An 8,462-nucleotide genomic window follows, 5' to 3' on the forward strand; every position below is an offset into this window, starting at 1 on the left:
CTCTGTTTCTCTCTCTCTTTTTCTCTTGACAGCATCTGTTGGGGGAATTGCTCTGTGATGTATATGATTGATGAAAGGAATTCTAGGTTTAGCAAATTAAACTCTTTCGTCTCACTTCTCTCTCCTTTTTCTGGTGTTGGATGAACTAATTATATAAACCGGAGTTGTTCTTGATTTTGAATTTGGGCTTAAATTCTGGTTTCATTCGGTTGGATTCCCGGAGGGGATGAGAATCGAAGACCATTCCAGTAAAGTCAAATACGTCTCGAGCTTGATTTATCATTAAATTTGATCAGAAGTTCATTAATGTTTTTAGATTGAAGAAAATGACGGGAAAAAAAAACGAAGAAAATATCAGATATTTTTTAATTAATTTATTATTTATTTAACGAATTTTGTTTTATTTTCAGTTATCTAATTTATTATTTTTATTGTATTTTAATAACCAAAATAAAGATAATAGAGATAACCAGGCAAAAAGGTAATTGCACATCAACCTTAGTCCAAGTATTGAATGAAATTATGAGCTCAAAACTAATCACGTGCTTGGTACCATATTAATTTAGTAATGATTGTATTTCTGAAATTATAGTTTTTTTGAGTATATTGACAGTTATTTATACAAGCATGCTTTAGCTTATACAAAATATATATATATATACAGAAAATAATTATAATATGTACATACTTATGTAAATCACATATTATATTATATTATCAATCTTCCTCATACACAAAAGTGGAACTATTGATGCCAATTTGAGTTTTGAAAATGATTAAAAGGACGTCTTAATAAAAATATGTTCGGTTATCTAACTTGGTAAAGATATAAAGAACAAAATAAATAACGAGTTTCAAGTAGTATAACGATAAATAGAGTATGTAAAAGTTCGGAACTTAAAAGAAAATAAAATTATAAATTAAATTGGAAAACAAAATAATAAAATTTACAGTTTAAATTCCTTACACAATAATTTATAATGCCCAATAAAGATACGAGAATGTTCATTCGAAAAGAAATTACGAAAATTAATGAAATAAACAAAAAATCAATAACTGAGTATTATAGAACGTCATTCACTAACTTTTGAAATGAGTCCGGGTTGTGAACTATTCATAACCCTCTTATTGATCGAGATTTGAATTTTGATAATCTTGATCTTAGTTAATAAAATGAGTGAGTTACACTATTTCAGTAAGAATATCACTCCACTCACCGATACAGATGCTGAATGTTAGTGAAAATAATAAAAACAACCAATAAAACTCTTGATTTAAATAAATTCATTTATCATAAGAAAAATTATTTATTGCATATATTTACCGTTACGAGATTTCTAAAATCAACCTATAGAGATAATAACTCAAATAACACTCTAACTTCATATTCAAATGAGCAAGAAGAATAATTTTTCATTTTTATTTGTCTACTGGTATCCTTAGAGGCACATAGGGATGTCCCACTATGCGTGAACCCATATACAATATTGTCAACAAATTGGTCATCCCCATACTCCGTCTGGTATGAGGGTGAATTGGACCATCTTCGTACCCCATTCGGTATGAGCGCCAAAAAGTCTATTTCTCGATACCCCATCCAGTATTAGGCAACGTTGACGGTAGGTGTAACACCCAATTTATTATTTTTATTTTTTCTTATTATTCTTATATATATTAGAATTTTAGTTTAATTTTTTAATATTTAATTTATAAGATTTTAATTTAATTTAATTTAATTTAATAATAATAATAATAATAATAATGATAAAATATGGTAAAATTATTTTTGGGATTTAATTGAAATTGATTTTGGGAAAAATGGATGAAAATTTGGATTATGTGAGTATTTTTGAAAAGAAAATATGAAACAGGGGGTTAAAACGCAATTTAAAAAAGTTATGCCACGTCAGCAGCCACGTTAACAGCCCAGTCAGCGGCCCCGGCGAACCATAACACGCCGCGTGGCAAGGAAGCTGACGCGGGAGACCACGCAGACGGAGCCACGTGAGCGATCCGTGTGCACTCGATTGAACGGTTCATATCTCATGCGTGCGGACGGTCCAGATCTCATCGCGATGGACGGTCCAGATTTATTTCGCGATCGAACGGCCCAAATTAAAACGTGATGAACGGCTGAGATTAAAAGGGAAAGGTTATAAATAACCTAACCCACACCCGACCCCAAACCCTAGCCGCCAGTGCCTCGCTGGAGAAGAAGAACCAGACGCCAGAGGAGCCGGTTGCCGCCACCCGCCACCGCACCGGAAGGTTTTTCGACCGCCAAACGAAGTAAATTTTCTCCCCTTGGCTCGTTTTTCGATGCTGAATCTGCCTATGGCCAAATCAGAGCCAAACCACTGGCCAATCGGTCGAAAAACACCGTCGAAGTCCAGCGGTGCCGTCACGGCTTCCTTCGGTTTTTACCTCCGATGAGGCCGTTTCCGATTCCCGTTTGATGCAATTTTTACACCACTGTGATCACCGTCCTTTTTTCTACAGGTTGACCGGAGCAAAACATCAAACCGTGACTCGCGCTGGAGAAGCCACACCCGAGAGCTCTGCCGCCGGGAAGTCTCAGTTTTTCGTAATTTTTTAGCCCACCGAGGGCCCTATGGTTGTTTTATCGTAGGAACCAATGTAAGTTTGGCCGACTTCGGTCGAAAATAGCCAACTCGAGGCAGATTGCCGCCGCAGATGGCGGTGCCGTTATCGGAGCACGACAGAGCCGCCGTGCCGGAATTCCGATATTGGCCGAAAAGGGGCCTTGGGTCTGATTTAGGATTTTTTGGGACATGCACAGGTACCAGTAGTGCGTTTCAGTTTCCTAGAGAAAATTCAGGGAATTTAGGGGCAGCCTGTAGGCACACTCTAGATCCGATTTCATACCCCGAAACAATTAAGGATTTCTCACCCTGTCTCCTATCACGGTATTAAAGCGCAATAAATAATAAAATGACATTTCATGAATTAATACATGTGTATAATTAATTAAGGTTACTAATGGAGCCCGAATCTGATGTATTTTCGGTCAGTTGTTGTTTGATCTATTTCTTAGTTTTAAATGCAGTATGGTATATAATGTGTTTATTTTATGGTTTCGTATGTATGAATCATGGTTTCTTTTATTATGGTTTAAATTATGGTGAACCCGATGTTGTGTTGTTTTGTTTGGTGTTCATTAGTGGTTTACGTGTTTGTGTATGATTGGATGATTGAGACCAAGAAAAATGGGAAAAAAGTTATGTGGATTGATAAATGGATAATGTGGATAGTCTGACTAGATATCCTGGGAGATGGTGGACGGATCGGGTCCATAGGGAACCCTACCGGGAACGTGGTCTCTCATATCGGATGGGGTATGGAGACTTTATGTATTTTGGCGCCTATACCGGACGGGGTATGGGGACGACCTGTTTCACCCTCATACCGGATGAGATATTGAGGTTTATGGTTTATGGTTTTGGTGCCCATACCGGACGAGATATGGGGATGGCCCTGGAATCAGGTTATTAATGTTAATGGTTCACGTGTAGCGGGGACCCCTATGGATCTCCATGGATAGTACTAGGCTGGTAAAAGAGAAAATTTGTTGTCTAATTATTGACGTGCAAAAGTATGACATGTGCTATGTTACAAAGTGTATATGATTTTATGATGGTTATAATGCTATTGTTTTCACATGTTATTTTCACAAATCTCATCGAGGTATGTGGACAGTAAAGTATTATATTATTAATAAATGAGTTTGTTATAAATTATACTCCATTGGTCATTTTTGTTTTCTACCCACCTTTACTTCTGTGACAGTGAGATAGTGTGATGTCTTTACTGGGCTAGTGTAGCTCATTCCTTACTTAACCATTTCAGATCAAGAAGACATGGTTCCCGAGCCCGTTCCGCAGGAAGACGGCGAGTTAGACACCTAAAGACTTTATAGTTCTATTTATAGTTTTTATTTTGAGTATTTCTTTTAATTAGCTTATTCTTTCATATGTTAAATATATTTTTGGTTATTGTGTAAGAGATGTTAATCAGAATTTTTATTTCGCTTCCGCATTTAAGATTTTTAATACATACATTTTCACTTAAATTTCCGGGGCCGTTACAGTAGGGTTCTCTATATACCCGATCTGTCCACCATCTCTCATGATATCCAGTAATGCTACCATTCATTAATTCAGATGATCAAACAATTTTTCATTTGCGTATTAATTATCAATTTTACAAATCAACTGTAAATCACTCAAGACAAGCAATATATATATCAAAGAATTACAATTGAATCATTTAATCATTCCAGTTATCATTATGTATTTAAAGCTGTAAAATCAACAATCAGTTAAACATGATAACAAATAAATAACTAATTGGTTTCCGGCTCCATTGGTAACTTGTAATTATTCTTAAAGTTTTCTAAATTATACAAAATATCATATTATCAATTATTAAACTTTAATTCCATAATAGAGAATAAGGTGATGGATTCTTACCTGAATCGATGTTCGAAATACTAAATTTTCTACTGCGCTGATTGGCGATCCCTCTGGTTTCCTGAATTTTTATGCGGAGATTAAAACACGTTTCACGTACTTAAAAATACCCAAAAAAAATTTAAAATCAGTGTTAAAAACATTTTATAACCAATTTTGAAATTCTGACATAGCTGTGGTTTGCCTCGACCTGGCTAGTTTTGATCGATTTTATACTAATCCATGCGAGAAAACATGCTAGAGGGTCTCGATTGGCCGAAAAAGTAAAAAAATAAAAACCCATTGGTGGTGAGATTTTTCGGTGTGGTGGCTCCGTCGGCTCACCTTCACAGCTTGACATTTTTCTTCATTCAACCTATAGAAAACAGAACAGTGAATACAATGGTGAAAAAATTGCACGAAACGAAAAACAAAAAGGGGCTTATTGGAGGTAGTTTCGGGTTTTGCCCGCGGTTTCTGCCTCTTCCACCATTCCTTTTGCTCTGATTTAGCCATGGTGGTGCTCGGCAGTCGGAGGCGGCTTCGACGCGACGAAGGGCGGCGGTCGGCTCCCATCTCCAACGACTGGTTCTTTTTCTCTAGGGAGAGGCTGGCGGCTAGGCTTTGGGTTCGGTGTGATGCGAGATATTTATACTTATCTCACTTAAATCTAAATCGTTCATCGCATTTAATCTCGACCGTCCGATCACATTTAAAAAAGAAATGAATCTGAACTGTTCATCACAATTTGATCTCAACTATCCGATCGTGTTTAAAGAGAGAAAAATCTGGACCATTTATCGCGTTTAATCGCGACTGTTCGATCGCGCCTGAGGAGAAAAAGGATCCAGACCGTTCACACACGCAGGAACGCTTCCGGGCTGTCCGATTGCGGGCACACAAATTGCTAGCGTGGTCTCCCACGTGGTATCGAGTCAGTGTGCCTTGCCACTCAGTGTGCTCTAGTTCGTCGGGGCTGCTGAATGGGCAGTCCTATGTGACACAATTTTTTTTTAATTGCGTTTTGACTTTCAATTTCTGATTTTTCTTTCAAAAACACCATCCGAACACAAATTTTTACTCGTTTTTTCTAAAATTATTTTCAATTTTATTCTCAACCTATTTTTTCCCTAATTTTACATTAGATAAAAATTTATTAATTTCAAAACTATATTTTTATACATTTTTTTAAATTTTAAAATTAATTTCAAGCCAAATTTCAGACCTGATTATTACAAAGTAACAAATTAATATATTTAGTACACAAGTACAAAATATATTTATGAGTAATTTGAATAACAATTTGTTTATAATATTGTAGATTAGTAATAAATAAATATGTGATATATAAATATTATAACTGACAAAGCCAAAATAAGTTAGTGATAATATTTACAAGAGTTCAAAAATAATATTGTGTATTCAAACAAGTTTTGATGGTTTGATTTTTACTATTAAGAAATAAAAAAGGGTTTTTTTAAAAAAAAAAATAGTGGAAAGACAATTAGAATGATTATTTGCAATAACAATAATAAGAATATATCGATAATAATCTAATACATGTTTGATTTTTCTATTTTTATATTCATATCGTGTGTAAGTTCTATAAAACTTATCTCAAATCTAATCCATTGTCATTGTAATACCCGAAATTAACTTTAATAATTTAAAATTAATGTATAAAGTATAATTTTTAAATTTTTATTTAATGTAAAACTTTAAAAAAATAGGTGGATGATGAAATTAAAAACAATTTTAGAAAAAAAATGGTGAAAATTTGTGTTACGGATGTATTTTTAAAAGAAAAATAAGAAAATATAGGTCAAAACGTAATTTTAAAAAAATATGTCACATAGGACGGTTTAGTCAGTAGTTCCGACGAACCGGAGCACGTCGCGTGGCAAGGCACGTTGACGCAGTGCTACGGGAGAAACCATGCTGGCAATCTGCGTGCTCGCGGTCGGACGGTCTGGATTTGTTTCCGCAGGCGTGGACGCTCCGGGTTTGTTCCCGCGTGCGTGGACGATCAGGATCCATTCCTTCCTCAATCGTGATCAGATAGTCGCGATTAAATGCGATAAATGGTCAAGATTCGTTTTTCTCTTTAAACGCAATCGTACGGTCCAAATCAAATCGCGATGAATAGTCCAAATTTATTTTATCATTCAACGCGATCGGATGGTTGAGATCAAACGGGATGGACGAACCAAATTAAAGGGAGACATATATAAGTACATCACTTCACACTAAACCCTAACCCTAGCCGTCAGCCCTCCCTGCCCTCCGTCGGAGAAGAAGAACCAATCGCCGGGAAGGGAGCCGATCGCGCTCGCCGCTGTGCCGGAGCCACCTTCGACCTTCAAAAGAGGTAAAAAGAAATTTGTCACTCGAAATTCAATTTTGAACACGCCCATGGCCAAATCGGAGCAAAAGAACCGATGAATGAGCTGAAAACTGCAGGTAAAGCCTGGCGGTGCGGCAACGGAAAAAAAAAAAATTTCCTCCAATGAGGCCCTCCCCGATTCCCGTTTCACAAAATTTTTCTACCGTTGTATTCTCTATTTTGTTTTACGCAGATTGACTGAAAAAAATCGTCCAATTGCGAAGGTGAGCTGGCGGAGTCGTCGCACCGAAAAACTCTGTCGCTGGTAAGCTTTTGTTTTTCGACTTTTTTTCGGTCAACCAAGGCTCCCTAACATGTTTTCTCGCAGGGACGACGACGCCTTGATAGAATTTTGAAATTGACCGAAAAGGATTTCTAACACTGATTTTAGATTTTTTAGGGTATTTCTAGGTACTTGAAGCGTGTTTTAATCTCCGAATGAAAATTTAGGGAACTCAGGAACCGTCAGTAGGTACAGCTGAAAGTTTAACATTTTTTACACTGATTCGAGTAAGAATCCCTCACCTTATTCCCTGTTATAGAATTAAAGTTTAATTATAAATAATACGGTATTTGCGTAATTTATAAATATCGATAGTTAAATGTTACTAATGGAGGCGGATCCGGTCATTTATTACTATTTGTCATGTTTTAACTGGTTGATTGATTTTATAGTTTCGAATGCATGATGATACACTAGAACTGGTATGATGATTAGATTATGTTTTTTTGATGCACATATTGATTGTTTTACGTGATTTACAGTTAAATTGGGAAACTGAAAAATTAAATGCAAATGAAAAATTGTTTGATTCATTAAATGGATGAATGGTAACCTTACTAGATATCCTGGGAGAAGGTGGACGAACTATGTATATAGAGAATCCTATCGTGAATGTTGCCTTATACCGGACGAGGTATCGAGAATTGAAATTTTTGGCACTCATACCGGATCGGGTATGAGGACGACTCGTTTCATCCTTATACTTAATGGGGTATCAAAGATTTGTATTTTTGGCGCTTATGTCGAACAGGGTATGGAAACGACCCGTTTCACCCTCATACCGGACGAGGTATTGAGGGATGATACTTTTGGTGCTCATACCGAATGGGGTATGGGGACGATTGGGTAGTTGACAATGTTGTATAATGATTCACGCGTACTATGGACATCTCTATGGAATCTCATGGATATTAGTAGGCAGATAAAAGAGAAAATTGTTGTTCTGACAAATTGAATATGAGATTATAATATTGGTTGTGTTATTGCCTCTACGAGTTAGTTTTAAAAATCTTACTACGGTAAGTATGCGGTAAACAATTTTAGTTATGATAAATGAATTTACTTAAAATTAGAGCTCTATTAGTTGTTTTAATGATTTCTACCAACATTTATTTCTGTATGGGTGAGTAGTTTGACATTCTTACTGGACTAATGTAGCTCGCTGTTTCATTAACAATTTCAAATCAAGAGAACCAACATTCAGATCCCGATTCATAAGAGGGTTGCGAATAGAATATCCAGTTGTTTACTTCTATTTATTTCTTTAATTTTTCGTTTGTTCTTTTAAAGGGGTCATTCCTGTATCCCTATTGGGTACTTTAAATTA

The sequence above is a fragment of the Carica papaya genome, chromosome 6 (assembly GCF_054855325.1).
Source record: "Carica papaya isolate Zhongbai chromosome 6, ASM5485532v1, whole genome shotgun sequence".
Lineage (NCBI taxonomy): Eukaryota > Viridiplantae > Streptophyta > Magnoliopsida > Brassicales > Caricaceae > Carica > Carica papaya.